Consider the following 17,049-nt stretch of genomic DNA (forward strand, 5'->3'; position numbering starts at 1 on the left):
GGTTGCCGTCTCTGTCCCTTATGGTGGCTCTGTTTGCTTGTGATTCCAGCACACTGAAACTTTATCGTTTTGGTATGTTGACTAAAAATTATAATATTTTCATAAATTTTTATTTTTAGCTATAAAGTTTTTATATTTTTCATAATATTTAATTTAGAAATTAAGTTAATTGAGTCTCAAAAGTAAGAAGTTAATTTTTTTTAGATAATAAGTTCTTAAAAAAATAGATATAATAAAAATAAGTTCAAATAAAACAATAAAGAGTCTAATTGAAAAAATAAAGTTCAAATAAAACAAAAAAATGAACTTAGTGTGGTTTGAACTCATGACCTCTCACCTTAAAACAAGACTCTTAACTAACTTGACCATTTTAAACTATTGAACTAACACTACATAGGTTAAATATATACTAATATTAGGGATGCGACACGAGATAAAACTAACGATACTTAAGGGTGGAGCTGGTGGCCGGGGGGGCTTCAGCCCCCCGGGCTCTGGGCTGGCTCCACCCCTGCTTCAAATATGTTTGTTAATAAACTGAAACAGTTTGATTTGGTACTTGTAACTATATTACTAATACAGTAAATATTTTGCACACTTTGACAAAAAAAATCGTCATTATTTAATATACATCAGACTTAGGTGTAGCATTGTAATAATTTATATACAAAGCATGAAGAATAATTAAATAGATTCGTGGACGTTTTTGCGAAGAAATACTTATGATACTCGAACTAATACCTTATCGAGCATCTTATCCCATTTTAAAATTGATTTCTTCTGCAACACCAAATGAGCACGTGTGCAAGAAAGAAGCTTGAGATTGATGCAAATGTCTAAAATGTCTTATGCTTTTTATGATTATGAATGGAAAAAAACTTATGGAGTTAGAGTTTCTAACTAGGATGAATGCACTAACTGTGGTTATGTTAAATTTCTCAGACATAATTGATATTTACTTGGAATTGATTTCTTCTGTAGCAGCAAATAAGCAGGAAGATTGAGCTTGATGGAAAGGGCTAAAAAATCTTTTGCTTTATATGATTATCAATGAAATAAAAAGTTACAGAGCTGGAGTTTCTAACTAGGATGAATCCGCTAGTTATGGATATGTTAAATTTCTTAGATATAATTAATATCTGAAATGTCAGGAATGACAGTTAAATAACACTCAAATATGTTTTACAAATTTTCGGCAACGGATGACTAAAATTGATATTCTTTGAAAACGTTAAGGTTAAATTTGTATAATTTCGTACATTAGAACTACATGCACTTCTCCTAAAATATTAGTGTTAAATTTGACTCTTATCTCTATGTAATACCATATATAATATATAATACAAATGCTATGAAGATATATCACCTTTGAAACCCTTAATATTAATTGAATTTTATGTCATTGAATTTTTCGAAAGAGAGTTTGTTTGGGTAAAATTTAAAGTTTCTTAAAAAGTATCTCAAAAAATTCACCACTTAACATGCATAAATATATTACGAATAATAAGGGTTAATTAAAAAATTCACTACCTAACCTGCAAAAAATTCTTTTGTGGTTTTTTCTTTGTCAAATGTCGTTAGAAAGTAGTGGATTTTCGGCTAACTCTGTAAAAAAAGTCTAACCTCGTTAGAGAAATGGGTAACATTCTAAAATTGATCTTGCTTGGAAACGTCCAATTTACTACTTCGTTTGTTATGCCTTAATTTATACTTCCCTTCAAACGTTAGACATGAATTTTACTCTTATCCTTATATAACACAAATACTATAAAAATAAATTAAGTTTGAAACCCTCTAATTTGAGGGGAAGTTTTATGTCGATGAATTTTCTAAAGAGAGTTTGTTTGGGTAAAATTTAAAGTTTCTTAAAAAAATATCTCAAAAAATTCACCACCATGCATAAATATATTACGAATAATAAGGGTTAATTAAAAAATTCACCACCTAACATGCAAAAAAATCTTTTGTGGTTTTTTTTTTTTTTTTGTCAAATGCCGTTAGAAAGTAGTGGAATTTCGGCTAACTCTGTAAAAAAATCTAACCTCGTTAGAGAAAGGGGTAACATTCTAAAATTGATCTTGCTTGGAAACATTCAATTTACTACTTCGTTTGTTATGCCTAAATTTACACTTCCCTTAAAACGTTAGAGTTGAATTTTACTCTTCTCCTTATATAATACAAGTAAGTTTGAAACCCTCTAATTTGAAGGGCAGTTTTATGTCGATGAATTTTCTAAAGAGAGTTTCTTTGGATTAAAATTAAAGTCTCTTGAAACATATATAAAAAAAATCTTTTTTTTTGGTTTTTTCTTTGTCAAATGCCGTTAGAAAGTAGTAAATTTTCGGGTAACACCCGAAACAAAATGTAACATCGCTAGAGGAAGGGGTTGAACCTTCGACCTTGTGGTTAACAGCCACACGCTCTAACCAACTGAGCTACTCCAGCACATAATTTTTTTTATTTTTATTAAAATTATACAAAACTATAATATGAACTAGAAAGCATCATCATATTTTATTTTATTTTATTAATCATTCAGGCAATTCTAATTATTATAATTTACCTCCACTTTTCTTTTTAGAGTGCCCATCTGACTGAAGAAAAATAAAAACAGAAATTCTTCATAAGTATAGAACACATGTATTGAATTTGCAATATAATCCAAATAAAACTTGGATGTGTTGGCAATCATGCAATATTGAATTATTATAACAGTTGGACGTTAATCCAAGTTAAAAAGTACTATTAATTAGTATATAAATATATATGTTAATTTTAATCAAAACAGAGTTTAATTATAAACCGAACTGAGACCAAAAGTCGGTCCCTAACTGCTGGTTTTCTTGTAACAGCGATGTTATCATATATGTCAATTAAAAACTAAATAGAATTAATTTATTAATTGTAATTGTTGAAGAAAGACCTATCATACTTGTCCAAATGTACGCTAGCTATCTCAAATTAATAGTGCTGAACTTTACATCCATAGTAGATTTGTAATGGATTCCCTTAGGATTTTTTCACTATTTTATAAATAAATTTATAATGGATTCTCTTATGATTTTCATATAATCTTGATTTTGCCATTTGGCATTCAAATTCAGAAACTTACTACCAATTACAAAGAAAAGTGACTGCTTCCCTCTTAATATAAATACCATACCATTGCCAGGAACTCAAACATCTCAATCACCTATTTACATACCAAAAAACAACAACTGAGATTTAGAGAAATGGAAAACACAAAGACTCCAATTTGGGTGGTTACAGCAACATTTTTAATGGTGGCAGCTCTTATTTTGAATGATCAAACTGTTTCAGCTGGTTGTGAAGATCCGATTTCTGCCTTAACAACTCATTGTGGTAAATTTATAAAGAAAGAGGTGATGATGTTCCTCCATCTAAAGATTGTTGTCAAGTATTAAAAGGTGATGATGTTCCTTGCACTTGCAAGTATGTAACTCCTGCGGTTGAAGCTGTGATTAGCATGGAAAAAGTTATTTATATAGCTCGAACCTGTGGTGTTGTGGTTAAACCTGGAATGAAATGTGGAAGTAAGTTTACTCTCTTTTCACATAATATATATATATATATATAATATTCATTTTTAATCTTCCATAATTAATTTAATTTTTTTTTCAAATCTTATCAGGTTATACAGTTCCTCCTCGTGCAACATGAAGATTTGTTAATTACAATTTATAATAAAAGATTCTGACATTGTTCTGTTCTAATATGTATCTCTTATCTTATGAATAAATGGACTAGTTACAAATTTATCTTATTTATAATTTCGAGTTTACTATACAACAACAACAACAACAAAGCCTTAGTCCCGAAATGATTCGGGGTCGGCTAACATGAACCATCATATAAAACCGTGAAAATCAAGTCGTGTCAGCGACACAGATTCGCTCCCTCCACTCCGTCCTATCCACTACCATATTTTCCTCAATTCCCAATAAACTCATATCACTCTCGATCACCCTCCTCCAAGTTTGCTTAGGTCTTCCCCTACCCCTCACCACTACATCCCTTTGCCACTCTTCGGTTCTCCTAACCGGCGCATCAAGCGCTCTACGTCTCACATGGCCAAACCACCTTAGTCGGTTTTCTCTCATTTTATTCTCAATAGATGTAACCCCTACTTTTGTCCTAATTATTTCATTACGCACCCGGTCCTTTCTCGTGTGACCACACATCCATCTCAACATACGCATCTCCGCCACCGACATCTTATGGATGTGGCAGTGTTTCACTGCCCAACACTCCGTACCATATAACAATGCTGGTCTAATTGCCTTCCGGTAGAATTTTCCCTTCAATCTATTAGGCATGCCGGGATCACAAAGGAAACCCGTAGCACTCTTCCACTTCGACCAACCAGCTTTAATCCTATGGGCAACATCTCCATCTACTTCTCCATCCGTTTGGATAATAGATCCTAAATACCGGAAGCAATCCGAGGCCTGAACAACTCTCCCATCTAGGGTGATTGTCCCTGCCTCCCTACTCCTACGGCCGCTAAACTTACACTCCAAATATTCTGTCTTACTTCGACTCAACTTAAAGCCTCTAGATTCTAGAGTTTGCCTCCATAGTTCCAACTTCATCTCCACTCCTTCTTTCGTCTCATCAACCAACACAATATCATCTGCAAACAGCATGCACCATGGTATACCATCTTGAAGTGAACTTGTTAGTTCATCCATAACGATGGCAAAAAGAAATGGGCTTAGTGCGGAACCTTGATGCACTCCAATCGTAATAGGAAACTCTTCAGTTTTCCCAACACTAGTACGTACACTCGTGCATACTCCCTCATACATGTCCTTTATGATGTCAATATATTTCCGCGAAATGCCTTTCCTTATCAAGGCCCACCAAAGTACTTCCCTTGGTACCTTATCATATGCTTTCTCCAAGTCAATGAAAACCATATGCAAGTCTTTCTTCTTATTTCGATAGTGCTCCATTAATTGTCTCATTAGATGGATGGCTTCCATAGTTGATCTTCCCGGCATAAAGCCAAACTGGTTTTCCGAGATCTTCACCGTCCTTACTATATATATATATATATTGTTGATGTATATGCTGTTAATGTCGATTATATATATATATATAACCAACTTAATTAACTAATTTTGATGTATAATTTGTGACTACATGTTAGACAAGTATTCCAAAATTATACCTAAATTACAAAACTAACCAGATGTTGAATTTTGTTTTGTTTTTGTCTTTCCAAAGATAAGGCTGGGAAGATTTAATTGATGCCCTTAGGTATCCAATCTACGATTTTTCACCGAAAAAATATATTTAGAAATATGCTTTTGGATTAACTTGGATATTTATAAGTATGAATTAAATCTGTATCCATTACATGTTTTTTAATAACCAGACTAGGAGGAGTTGGATCAGTGTAGTTTTTTCCATGAAGCTGTTGGATGAGACTGGCGCATCAAAATTAGACTTCACAAAATAAAATGGAGGAGTTTGCGACCACATTGTTGCTGTATTTTTTTTTTCCAATTGTATCCGTAAGAAATCAAGATCACAAACAACAACTTATCCACAATTTGACCAAAAAAAAGAAAGGGATAAACTTGTGACAGACTTAGTTGAAGCATTTCAAAAGTTGTTTTTTTTTTTTTATTGTGTTAGTAAGAGACTAAATATTTTAGACATAATTGAGATTTGGAAAGTCCGAAGTGAGAGTTAAATAATAATCAAATGAAGCTTATAAAATTTTCGGTAAAGTAGGACTAAAATTGATTTTACTTTGAAACATTAGACTTAAAGAATTTCTATTTCGTATGTTATGGCTAAATTTGCACTCCCCCTAAAATGTTAGGCTTAAATATTATTCTTATCCTTCTATAATAATATATAATATAATACTATAAATATAAATTAAGTTTAAAATCCCCTAATTTGAAGTTAATTTTATGTCCATGAATTTTCCAAAGACAGTTTCTTTGGGTAAACTTTGAAGTTTGTCGAAAAATATCTCCAAAAATTCACAATATAACATACATATAAAGTTCAAATGTAATCATGATATATTAGTAATAATAAGGATGAATTTAAAAAAAAAAAAGAACAATGATTACATTTATCTGCGGATAAAACCCTCTAATTTTTCGGCTAACAACGTTAACAATAAAGATATGAGACAAAATTAATTTTCCGCTTTATATACAAAAGCAATGTGCTAGAAAATGTCACTAGAGTAGCGTTAAATTTTATTCTTATCCCTATATAATAATATATATAATATATAATACAAATACTATAAAGATAAATCAATTTTGAAAGTTAAATTTAAAGAGAGTTTCTTTGGGTAAAATATAAAGATAAATCAATTTTGAAAGATAAATTTTTTAGGGTTAAATTTTGTTCTTTTCCAAAGAGAGTTTGTTTGGGTAAAATTTAAAGTTTTTTGAAAAATATATTAAAATATTCACCATCTAACATGCATGAAGTTCATATGAAAGCTTGATATATTAGGAATAATAAGGGTCAATTCAAAAAAAAAAAATTCATGCAATTACACTGATTTGTAGATGAAGTTTTGTGGTTTTTTTTTTTTTTTTTTTGTGAAATGCAGGACTGTGAATCTCGCCGTTAGAAAATATTGGATTTTCGGTTAACACAGCAAAAAAAATATATAACGTGTCAAAGGGAAATTTTGTCTAAATTTGTCTTTTCTACCCCGTTAACAAAAACGCAGTTTATTGTGATTGAAAAAGTTGCTAGAAGAAGGGGTTGAAATTTTCTAAATCGTTAGAGTTAAATTTTGCTCTTATCCCTAGATAATAATATATATAAAATATAATGCAAATACTATAAAGATAAATCAATTTTGAAAGTTAATTTTATGATAATGTATTTTTTTAAAGAGAGTTTTATTGGGTAAAATATAAAGTTTTCCTAAAAGAATATCAAAATATTCACCATCTAACATGTGTGAAGTTCATATGTAAGCTTGATATATTAAGAATGATAAGATTTAATTCCAAAAAAATTGCATGCAATTACACTGATTTGTAGATGAAGTTGTGTGGTTTTTTCTGCAAGACAATGATTCACACCGTTAGAAAAGTTTTGTGATGTAACTCACATCATAACTAATTAAAAGAGTTTTAATTAAAAAGACGTTCAGTTGAATTTACGTTTATTTTCAGTTAGAGTTAATTTCAGCCGTAAATAATATTAATGATTGTGTAATTAATTATTTTTAAATAATTAATTATTATAAATAGAACATCAAGAGTTAATCACAAAAAATTTAATAGAAATGAAGTCCCAAAATTAATTCAACTTTCAAAAATATTTTAATTTTTTTTTTCCAAAAGTTTCAAATTTTTTTTTTTGGAAAAACAACTAAAATATCACCAATGAAACTTTAACACAAAAGCTCATTTTTAATATGGTCTTGGGAGAGTATTTTAACTCTCATTTGGATTGGTTGAAGTAGAAGAAATGAAACCTGGTTGTGTGTCACCAGTCATGTATTAGCAACACCGAGAGCAGATACACTGATCCACAAACTAAGAATGAATGAACGGGATAGAAGAGAGGAGTGGGGCGGTGCACATAGGAGAGGAGAAAGAGAGAGTCATGTTTCTTTCTCAGTTAGGTCAAATAATTAATCTTTGTATTGGGTTTACAGTTAAGTATCCTTACATGCTTAAGTTGATGGGTCAACCCAAACCCATTAACTTGGACGCGCTCTATATTCATCATGGGCAGACTATTTGGTCCATGTCAAATTTCGTATATGAACTTTTCAAGAAAATCTCCTTTTCACGAAAAAATATTTGTATTTATTTTATTCCGACAAATTTATCTTTCCTATTTTCACACAATACGTTTTTTATTTAATGTTATTCCCATTTTTAATAATATTAAGGACGAAACAATGTTTTACTTTGTTTAATAAGTTATTATTTTTAATTTTTATTTAGTTATTTAGATTATTTTTATTATTTTTTGTATTTTATTTTTTATAATTTATTTGTTGATTAATTTAAAACATCTTCATATTAGAAATTTTACATACAAACGACAATTCATTACAATTTTAATAAATTTAACAATTACTTAACCACAATATTAAATAGCTAATAGCGGCAGCAGCAACAACAACTATTAATTAACCACCGAACTAAATAAACCTTTAGCTTTGAATTAGTCATAAAAAGAATAAATAAGAATAAATCTTGAGAATTAATGACAATATCAACAATAGTCAGAACATGTTATCAACAAAATCCACCCAATACTCCATTTTTAAATCCCACATTAATTCTCCTATCAGCTTTTCAGACCTTTACCAATTTTAAATAAAAAATTATCTAAATATAAGCAACAGTCCCAGATTTCCCCCATACAGTTCCACTATATATAAATCAGCATACATAGCTCAAACATAATCACATCAGAATTATTATAAATTATATATTATAAGAGAAAATTATGGCAATTAGGAAATCTCAGTCTCTGGTATTGGCATCATTGCTGATAATGGGAACTTTAATGCTAAGCAATCAGAGGGTTTCAGGAGATGAGTGTGACAAAAGATTTAACAAACTTCTCACAGAAGTCCGAGCTCAACATGTTGTTCAGCAGTGAAAAAAATCAACCCTAGATGTGCATGTAAGCATGTTACACCAGAACTTGAAAGCAAGATTAGCATGGAAAGAGCTGTTGCCATGGTTAAAACCTGTGGTTATGAACTCAAACCTGGAACAAAATGTGGAAGTAAGTTTAGTTTATATTTTCCTATTTTATTTTTCATTAATTTTGGAGTTGAGTTTAGGTTTTCGGATTTTATTTTCCATTTATTTCAATCCCAAATAGTTTTTTATATTTTCATAAAAAAATGTTCATTTCAAAATTTTTAATTAATTCTCTCAAAAAAAAAAAAAATTTTAATTAATTAATATTTTTTTTTAATCTTTGAGCTTAAACTATATATGTATATCTGTTGTTTATGCAGGTTATACAGTTCCCTCAGCTTGGGAAAATTGGTCTACAAATGTGGAAAGAGTCAATTGAATTTGAATGTACTCTTATCTGATTCTTGAATTTTAATTTGTGATTTTACTATCATATATAGTATGTGCGTTTCATGCCTTAATATAATAAAAAAAATTATATGGATTTTGCCTTAATAAATTTTGATTAATCATTAATTTATTTTTATCATGTGTTTAGATAAAAGTTATAGTTCATGCAAAAAGAAAAAATCAATAGTAGTTGGTATTGAATTTGTCTTTATCATGTAAATTTATCGATAACAACAAGAAATTAGGTCCAGAGCAAGATAAATCCCATCGCTAAAGGTATAAATATTGTTGGTATTAACTTATCATGACTGTATATACTGTCGTGCACCTCGTTAAGAGTATTAATGACATGATATTGTGTCCTATTCTTGAAAACAAACAACGATCTTTAGTTGTCCGTCGCAATATTTGATGCGAGGCATCTTTCCCTAGGATCGGGTCCGGACGAGGGAAGTCGGAGGAAGAATCTAGCACGAGCAACAAGCGAGCAAGGAGGCCAAACTGTGCCACACAACATGTGGGGCACGCTCCACGTGGTTTATTACACGCTCCGTGTACTTGAGGGTTTGATCCAAAGAGAAGTCCAAGAGGTCATCTACGCAGGGCTTGGATCGGGCACGCTCCGTGTGTAAGAAGAAATGATCCAGATAAGAGTTCAGCAGCCAAGGCACGCCGCACGTAGAATTAGACACGCCCCGCGTGCCCTTAGTTTAAAAGCCTACGCTCCGCGTAGATTTGGGCACGCTCCGCGTAGAATGGGTACCGATCCGGAGAGGAGCTCAACAGCCACGCCCCGCGTGCCTTCAGCTTAAGAAACTTGCTCCTTACTCCAAGCTTCCCCCTTATTTACAATCCTGCCACTCCTTATTTATACCTTTGCCACTCCCTTATTACAACCATGTCACTCCCTATTTACCATCCATGCCACCCCTTTATAATTAACCCATTTACCCCTTATCTTTATGTTTTACTTAGTTATGTAATTTTCCGTTTATGTAATTTGGCAATTAGGGTTTTTGAGATGATATAAATACATCTCTTTCTATTGTAATCTTCAACTTTTTATCAATCAAATATAATTCTTCTTCAAGAAGCTTTGTTAAGGTTCTACCTTCAACAATGGGGATTTTATTATTCCTATGGATTTAGTCCATGAAATTGGGATTCATTCCTTCTAGTTTAGTTAGAGAAGAACATCTTTGTTAGTTTACGATTAAAACTAACACGTCACGAATTCAGTGAAATCCACGCTGCATCAATTGGTATCAGAACCGATCGTTTTACTTGAACGGAGACTTCTTTCGACAATGATTCAATCGAGTTATTCACAAGCCTTAAAGGAACGTCTTGAAACCGAGACAATGGAGATGGAGCTCCAATATGTTGAGATGATAAGAAAGACAAGAGAGAACTTGGAGCAAGAAGAGATGGAAAGACTCCGAAGGAGAACCCGAAGTAGCCGGAGGCGACAACGTCGAGCCCAACGGAAAGGAGATGAAGAAACCACTATCTCGCCTCCTAAGGATTCATCCCAAATATGTCCTCTATTGCACAAGAAAAAGGTAAATCCAAAGCTTTCAATTCTTGATATGGAAGTTGTGGGTATGCCTACTCTTAGTGAGGATTTGGTTGTTTGCGATGTTGTTAGCAATTTAAATTCTCATTGTGGAGTTGTTGATAATGAATGTAGGAATGAAGATTTAAATGTATGTGTGGATGAGGAGGAAGGGATGCTTGTGTGTGAGAACATGGGGAAGGTTGAATTTGTGTGTGGTAATATTGAGGAAACCCATGTTGCAAGGGATACTCCCCAAGTGTTTGATAAAATGCCCCTTAGGCCTAGCTATATAAGTATGCTTAAGGAAATTGATGGCATATGTCTTGAAGAAGGGGATAAGGAGTTTGGGCTTGTTAATCTCTTTGGGAAGCATGATGAAATTAGTTTATGTGTGGAGATTGATGGCTATGGAGATGGGAGAGATGTTGGTGGTTCTACCATATTGGGTTGTAGCATGTCTTGTGAGTTGGGCGACTTGGCACGTGAATTAGTCGGTTCGAATTATGAAGAGGAGTGGGAGGAAACGAAAGGTCATGGGAAACGACGGATCGTGGATGAAGATGGAAATGAATTTGAATATAACCATGAAGAAGAGGAGTTAGAAGAGGAGATTGATGAAGAGGAGAACCAATCCGAGAATGAGCTAGTAAGACATGAAGAGTGTGGTTATTATGAAGGCGAATTCGAGGATGAGGTTGAAGAGAGAGAGCACGCTTCCGAATATGAAATCTGTGAGGATGGTGAACTTTGTCATAGTGCATATGAGTTTGATTATGATGAAGATGGTAGAGTTTACCATGAGGAGGATGAACGTCAAATAGTTGAGTGGAACCAATATGGGGCCGCTCATGAGGAAGATGAAGATGGGGTCTACTATAATGAGAATGGGCGTTGGCGTGTTGAGTGGGATCGACACGGGGCTCCTTATGAAGATAATGAAGGTAGATTCTATTGTGATGATGAGTTGGAGGAGGTTGAACGGAACTACAACGAAGATATCTATGAGTATGATGGAGGTAGGTTCCATCATGATGATGAGTTGGGACATGTAGAATGGAACCGAAATGAAAACACTTATGAGTATGATGAAGGTCGGTTTCGAGATGACTATGAGACGGGAAATGTAGACTGGAGCCGGAACAAAGATGCTTATGATGGTGAAGAAAATCGGTTCCAAGATAAGGATGAGTCGGGAAGTGTTGAGTGTGAAGACACCTATGAAGTTGATGATGATGGCAATGAGCACAATGTGTATTTGGTGACTAGGGTGCCAATGCCTAGTGAAGAGGAGCCTAGTCAACGTCATCGATTATTTAAAACTCTATGCTTAGTTCTTGGGAAGAAGTGTGAGATGGTGATCGACGGAGGAAGCCAAGTAAATATCATTAGTCGGTCCGCCGTGAGTAAGTTTGGGTTAGTTCCCGAGCCACATCCTAGACCTTACTGCCTTGGTTGGGTCAACGAGGTGGAGAAGCTTCAAGTTTCTCATTGGTGTAAAGTTCCTTTCACTATTGAAGCTTATGGGGATGAAGCTATGTGTGATGTTGTGGAGATGGGTGCTTGTGATGTGCTACTTGGTAGGCCATGGAAATTTGATTGTGATGCCTCACATGCGGGGAGAAGCAACACCTACACCATACGCAAAGGCGGAATCCGATATGTCCTTACACCTTTGAAGAGTTCTCCTAGTAAGAGAATGTAGACCGTTTTGGAAGATTGTCCAACTCGGGAGTTGAACGTGAATGGGTGCAATGGTGGAACGGGTGAGACATTGAATCATCTTAACTTGGGTTCCATGGATGAGTAAGCTAGCAACTCTCCTAGTGAAGTCAAATCCAAGGTGGAGAATGAGGTTCAGAAGGAGGGTAGCAAAGTTGGAAGTGAGGAAGTAGAGCCGATGTTCAAGGGTGACAAGCATGTGTCTTTCAATGAGCCACCTAAAGGGCTTCCTAAAGGGCTTCCACCTTTGAGGAAGCTACCACAAGACATAGCATGGGATCCGGGAGATAGTGCACCTAGCTCTACATATGGTGAGTTGAGCTTTAGAGAGGAGGATGAAGGTTGCTCTACGAAGCCTATTGATAGCACCGAGATGCCTAGCACATGCCACATGCAAAAGAGTTGAGTCATTCATTGGGTAAAATCTGAACTTATTCTTTTGTGCTTTGTTGAAGTATATGTGTTGGAAGTTTGGTTGTGTATGTTGGGGGAGAACCTTTCCTATGATGAGCCCATGAGAGGTGATCTTATTGTGAGGAGTGTGAGCTTCATGTTGAGGGAGAACATTCCCTATGGTGAGTCCATGAGAGATGATCTTGTTGTGAGGAATGTGGACTCTATGTTGAGTGAGAGCCTTCCCTATGATAAACCTATGAGAGGCAAGCTTGTTGTGAGGAATCTGAGCTTTATGTGGAAGGAGAACATTTCCAATGATGGAACCATGAGGGTTGATCTTGTTGTGGGCTTTGGTGATTGTTTATTGAAGAGGAGTGGCTTCCCATGGAATATAGAGAAGATGGAAGGATGTCAAGACTTGGTAGATTCAGAATTCACTAGTGTGTGCCTTATTGACTTGTATGTGTGTGGGTATATGTTGTGCTTATTGAGTAAGCATCAACCTTATGTGGAGTCAATGAGAAGCAAGCTTGTGATGAAGAGAGTGGGGTTTATAAAGTCTTTGATGAATGGGGATAGCCACCCGAGAGATGTTGAGAAGGTAGAAGGAATTCAAGACTTGTAGAGTAATGGCCAAGTTAGTAAAGTGGCAAGTCTTGAAGTTCTGGGATTGTTAACCCAAGATGAGGGAAGAGCTACTATATGTTTGCTTGGGTTCACTATGATGTGGGTTGACGAGTGTCACCGGGATATTTCGTTTGATGTGGGCCATGGGCAAGGAGAGATTGAGCATTGTAGCCGGGTTAGTGGAATGAGTGATAGCAAAGTCCGGGCATATTCAAGTCAAAATCATGTTTGGGTTGTGAAGAGTACTCAAAGGATCGCTCCAATTTGGGTTGATATATGGCGCCGGGACATGTCACTTGAGGTTGGCTATGAGCGAGTGGAGGTTGAGCCTAGCATCCGGGTTGATGGCGTGAGGTATATTGAGGTCCGGACATATTCGACTCAAAGCCATATTGGGGTTTTGAAGAGCATGTGTGGGATTGAGCCTAATTGGGTTGATACATGTCGTCAGGACCTTCCATTTGAGGTAGGCCAAGAGCGGGAGAAGAATGTGTTGATTCCTCAAGTTCGTGATGGTGAGATCAAGAGGACCAATGGATGGTCCATTCAACAAAGTGAGGGGCGCTCAACGACCATCCAAGTATTTGTTGGGAAGTGGTTTGACAAGCTTCGTCAAGACATACCATTCGATGTTGGGAGAGGATTCGATATTGGTGGAGATTGGGAGATGAGTACCACGGAAGATGAAGTCCGGGGTGAGGCACTTGTGGAGATATGGGGAAAAGCTCGTGAGGAGAAGATGAGTCCGACAATATGTGGAGTGGACTTCTTAAATTCATCTCGAACAACACTCTGGTTCGACTTGAGGGCTTGGGTTCATTCATAACGAATACGTCACGTCTCATCAATATGTGGCAAGCAACTTGGGGTCAAGTTCTTTTTAAGAGAGAGTGTATGATGCGGGGCATCTTTCCTTAGGATCGGGTCCGGACGAGGGAAGTCGGAGGAAGAATCTAGCACGAGCAACAAGCGAGCAAGGAGGCCAAACTGTGCCACACAACATGTGGGGCACGCTCCGCGTGGTTTATTACACGCTCCGTGTACTTGAGGGTTTGATCCAAAGAGAAGTCCAGGAGGTCATCTATGTAGGGCTTGGATCGGGCACGCTCCGCGTAGAGTTAAGCAGCCAAGGCACGCCCCGCGTAGAATTAGGCACGCCCCGCGTGCCCTCAGTTTAAAAGCCTACGCTCCGCGTAGATTTGTGCACGCTCCGCATAGAATGGGTACTAATCCGGAGAAGAGCTCAACAGCCAACCCACGCCCCGCGTATAATTAGGCACGCCCCGCGTGCCTTCAGCTTAAGAAACTTGCTCCTTACTCCAAGCTTCCTCCTTATTTACAATCCTGCCACTCCTTATTTATACCTTTGCCACTCCCTTATTACAACCATGTCACTCCCTATTTACCATCCATGCCACCCCTTTATAATTAACCCATTTACCCCTTATCTTTATGTTTTACTTAGTTATGTAATTTGCCGTTTATGTAATTTGGCAATTAGGGTTTTTGAGATGATATAAATACATCTCTTTCTATTGTAATCTTCAACTTTTTAGCAATCAAATATAATTCTTCTTCAGGAAGATTTGTTAAGGTTCTACCTTCAACAATGGGGATTTTATTATTCCTATGGATTTAGTCCATGAAATTGGGATTCACTCCTTCTAGTTTAGCTAGAGAAGAACATCTTTGTTAGTTTACGATTAAAACTAACACGTCACGAATTCTGTGAAATCCACGATGCATCAATATTTAGGACAATAATGAATGTTGTTATTAACTAATTCTATTGTTGTTATTATGACATTTTAATTGGAGAATATATTGTTGTTTTTTCCATAATTCACCGCCATTATGTCATTTTAATTACCGGATAAACGATGGTTATTTTTATATTCTATCATCCTTATTATAATATTTTAGTGCGAAAATAGACAGTCCTTATGTCCATTTGCACTGTTATTACAAATGTTACTGTACTAACACTAAATATTATCTAAATGGTTAATACAATAAAATAAAAAAATTATAATTGAAACATATATATAAAAATCAATAAAAATATAAACTAACTTGTCCTTTTAATAAATTTGAGAACAAAAGTACATACTATAAATTGAATTGGTGGTTCTTGTTTTGTTTAATATAACAAAACAAATGAACATGTTTGTACATAAATGGAAGGCATAGTCAATCTCCATGAAATATTTAAAGCTGTTTCCACATAATTATTCCAAATCCCATCTCAAAACAACAATCCATCTTAACAGAACAGTATCGGTTCACTAGATGCAAACATAAAATAATTAGGACAAAGATAAAAGAGAAAAGAAGAAGAAAAATAAAAAAGACTTGTATATAAACAAATTATTTATTAATTGTTTCGAATATTTATTTATATTGTTTTGGATGAGTTTCTTTGTGTTGATTTTTAATAACAATACAAGAAAGGCTTTTGATACTGGTTATATGACAAGAATGGGCAAAAAGACCTTTTGATATCCTTTTATGGTCTCTATGCATTTGAGTAGAAGTACAATTCTTTTACAATAAGAAAAATATCAACATTTTTATTTGTTCCTTTCTAGCTAGGAAATACTTTATGCAACAGAGAGAAAAATGAACATTCTTGAATCTCGCATCAAATGTTTTTCATCTAGTAACTACACAAATTATTTTCCAGATTGATTTTGATTTGTGCCGCATGATCTTATTTTTCTAGATACATGGGCTCTTCCGCCTTGTTAGTTGAAATTTTGGTGTTTCGCATCTTCTCACTAAAAGAAAAATCATTAAGAAATATATATAAAAAAAGTGTTTTTAATAAGGCTGTCGATTTCTCATACAATATCACATCACAGTTACTTACAAAAACATTTTTCATGATATGCCCTATTTTATATTTGATGTAGTTTTTTATTAAATTTTTTCCAAAAAAAATATAATGGGGAAAATAGTCAAATTTAACCCTAAGATTTTAAAAAAGTGCAAAGAAATGGTACAAACTTAATCTTATGGTTTCCAAACATTATAACTTTTAGCCCCACATTATCTAAAATTTGAAAATAATCTGTTATTTAAATGTTATATGGGACCTTCAAATATGTTTGTTAATAGACTGAAACAGTTTGATTTTGTATTTGTAACTATATTAGTAACAGAGTAAATATTTTGGATACTATGACAAAAAAAAATCGTCAATAATTAATATACATCAGACTTAGATGTAGCATTGTAATAATTTATATACGAAGCACGAAGAATAATTGATCAAATTCGTGGATGTTCTTGCGAAGAAATACTTATGATACTCAAACTAATGCCTTATGGAGTATCTTATCCCATTTTAAAATTGATTTCTTCTGCAACACCAAATGAGCACGCATGCAAGAAGGAAGCTTGAACTTGATGCAAATGGCTAAAACGTCTTATGCTTTATATGATTATGACTGGAATAAAAGGTTATGGAGTTAGAGTTTCTAACTAGGATGATTCCGTTAACTATGGTGATGTTAAATTTCTGAGACATAATTGATATTTGGAATGTCTAGGGTGATAATTAAATAACACTCAAACCAATTTTTTAAATTTTCGGCAACACATGATTAAATTTGATCTTGTTTGGAATTGATTTCTTCTGTAGCAGGCAAATAAGCACGAATGCAAGAAGGAGAT

At 34.4% G+C, this 17,049-nt stretch overlaps 1 non-coding gene across 1 annotated transcript; it reads right to left on the reverse strand.

The window, feature by feature from the left end:
* Positions 1-2,371: 2,371 nt before the first annotated feature.
* TRNAN-GUU (transfer RNA asparagine (anticodon GUU)) lies at positions 2,372-2,445 on the reverse strand. The gene has a single exon. It is a non-coding gene; the product is annotated as a tRNA-Asn (tRNA).
* Positions 2,446-17,049: the final 14,604 nt, after the last annotated feature.

This window comes from Euphorbia lathyris, chromosome 1 (assembly GCF_963576675.1).
Source record: "Euphorbia lathyris chromosome 1, ddEupLath1.1, whole genome shotgun sequence".
NCBI classification, from domain to species: domain Eukaryota; kingdom Viridiplantae; phylum Streptophyta; class Magnoliopsida; order Malpighiales; family Euphorbiaceae; genus Euphorbia; species Euphorbia lathyris.